Genomic DNA, 2,680 nt, shown 5'->3' on the forward strand with positions numbered 1-2,680 from the left:
GGAAGCAGTCTAAGAACTCCTTTGAGAGTTCTTCTTGCAAGCAGCTGGCTATGCACCAGAATCGCTCCTTGAGCAGCAACATCTCTTGAGGTTGTGAGCAGAGTTTCACTTGGGATGTGGTGATTCTGTGCTGACTGATCCTCAGTAAGTTCTTTATTGTTTTTAAGCTATACTAACTTCGCTAAGATTTGATCTTAGATTCATTATGCACTCCTCATCCTAAGTGTAGCAAATAGCCAAGGATATTTAGCCATTTAAAATCTTATTAGGTTGCTGTCTTGGGACCAGAGTTCTTTAACATCTTTGTGAATGACACAGAAGGTGGGATAGAGTATTTGGTTAATAGTTCTGTGGCTGAAAATAAGTTGTATAGTGTAGTTGATACAGCAGAAGGAAAGGATGCCATTCAAAGAGACCGTCACAGGCTCAAAAAGTGGCCCACATGAACCTAATGAAGTTCAACAAGGCCAATTGCAAACTATTGTATTTCAGTTGGGGCAATCACAGATGTGCATACAGACTGGAAGAAAAACTCCTTGAGAGCAGCCCTGCCAAGGACTTTCATCCTGGTGGATGAAAAAAGGGGAGATTTTGATTACATGTTAGAGAAAAAAAAAAAAAAAATCACTCTCTGAAACACTGGTACAGGTTGCCCAGAGTAATTATGGATGCTTCATTCCTGAAGATATTCAAAGCCAGGTTGGATGGGGCCCTAGGCAACCTGACAAGTGAGTAGAAGCTCTCCCTATGGCAAAGGGTTGGAAATAGATGTTTTTTCATTCTATGATTTTTTTATTCCTTTATGCAATTATTCATGGATGCAACAAAAATTCATTAGCAAAAGTATTTTATTTTTAGTTGTGTTCTAGAAGATCTGCACTAGAGACAGAGACTTCACTGTGCCTCTCTGGTTCCTTTATAAAATTAATATTCACTATTTCATGACTTCTGGTAGCAACAGACCTAATAAGAACATCAATTTTATAAACTGTAGGACTTTTGCATTTCTGAGGTACTTATTTTAATTTTATTTAAAAGTAGAGAATTATGATTCAACTACAAAAAATCCAAATCTTTAATAAACCTGGATTCCAGGTAAGGAATGGATGATGATTGTTTGAGGGAGGTAGTATGATACCGTCAGGAAGGATTGTGAGGTTTTTTTGAGGGAATTTGTTGACAGGCTACTTTCCACATTCATTTATTTTTTTAATCTCTACCTCTGAAAAGAGAGTGAAAAATACCTATCTTCTTTCCATTCCCTACATGTCCTCTGGTTTTCATTGTAATTGTAATAAGATTGTAATAAGATGCATGCAGGCTTTCAGATATGTAAGAATGATGTAATTGTCCTTGCTTATGTTCTCTTCATCAAATGTTTGAAAACAAGAAAGAAGTTTACAGAAATTGGCCATCAGTATAATGGTGGAAAAGGCACTATCAGTAAAGATAACCTGCTTGGAAAAACAAAGCAAAACAGAACAGCCAGCCAATCAATTGATCAGTTAATAAGCAACTCTGTGGGGAAAACAAAAGGCCAGGATTATTTCTCAAGGTTAGTATCTTTCATACTAATTATTTATCTCTATATGTAATACAGCCAGGAGGTACAGTCCCTAATTTTGGGGGATTCTTCTGACAGCCAGAGTCACATGCTTTGCTGACCAGGCCTTTAGCTACTTAAGCAGATTATCCAGAGCTAATTGGTCCCATTTGAGTCACAGAAAAGTAGAAGAGAGTCATAATAATCTAGAGATACTGAAAGGATGAAAAAATGTTGGAAGACAAATTTTAGCATTGCTGGATTGAAAAAGTTTATTTTGTCTTGTTTATATTCTGAAATCTAATTCTTATACTCTGTTTCGTTACTAATACAGCCAGCTTTAAATCTTTTCAATATCTCACTGAGTTTGTAAGCTGAATGGCTTATGAGAGCATCTTTTTCATCCTAATGTTGTTGGGGCTACTGCACACACATGCCAAAAAAGATTAATGCTTCCTTAATTTCACAATTTGAAAGTTAAGTATTGATCATAAGATAGTAACTTCTTTTACATTTCATCAGAAGGACCCTGATATTTCCTGAACAGGCAGGATAAAATGACCCTTGGAATGCACAGCCCTCTTTTCATAGACTTCAAGTTCCTAGTACAAGTTGTATCTCTCCCAGGGAAGAAATATTTAATTAGGAAAATGTTGAATCCTGAGCCATGCTGATAGTTTACAACAAAACTGAGAACTATGGCCAAATATTACATTGCTCAGCTTAGGATGTAATGAATGAACCATGTACCTATGCCTACTGGTTTGGTTTTTGTTTGTTTGTTTGTTTGTTTGTAAATATGTTTGAGTTCTAAGTATGTCTCCAAAAGTCCAGTGGACAGGAAGGAAAAAGTGCTGAGGTAAATACCAATCTGACTTCTGACCTTTACATTTAGAAACTTTTTTTTTCAGGTTCACCTGCCACTAGCATGAACTTCTCATTCATGGAAACACATATGTCTTTCCATGATTAATCTGATCTGAACAAGTATTTTCATGAATGCACACTAATCATTTCTATGTTTGCAAGAAGTAGGTTACATCTGGGAGATTCATTAAGATTCAAGCAGCTTCCACTATGTTATTGATTATCATAAGAAAAGTCATTAAGGTTATTGAATCCTCTTTGTTATGACAG

The sequence above is a fragment of the Phasianus colchicus genome, chromosome Z (assembly GCF_987193195.1).
Source record: "Phasianus colchicus chromosome Z, bPhaCol1.hap1.1, whole genome shotgun sequence".
Classification (NCBI taxonomy): domain Eukaryota; kingdom Metazoa; phylum Chordata; class Aves; order Galliformes; family Phasianidae; genus Phasianus; species Phasianus colchicus.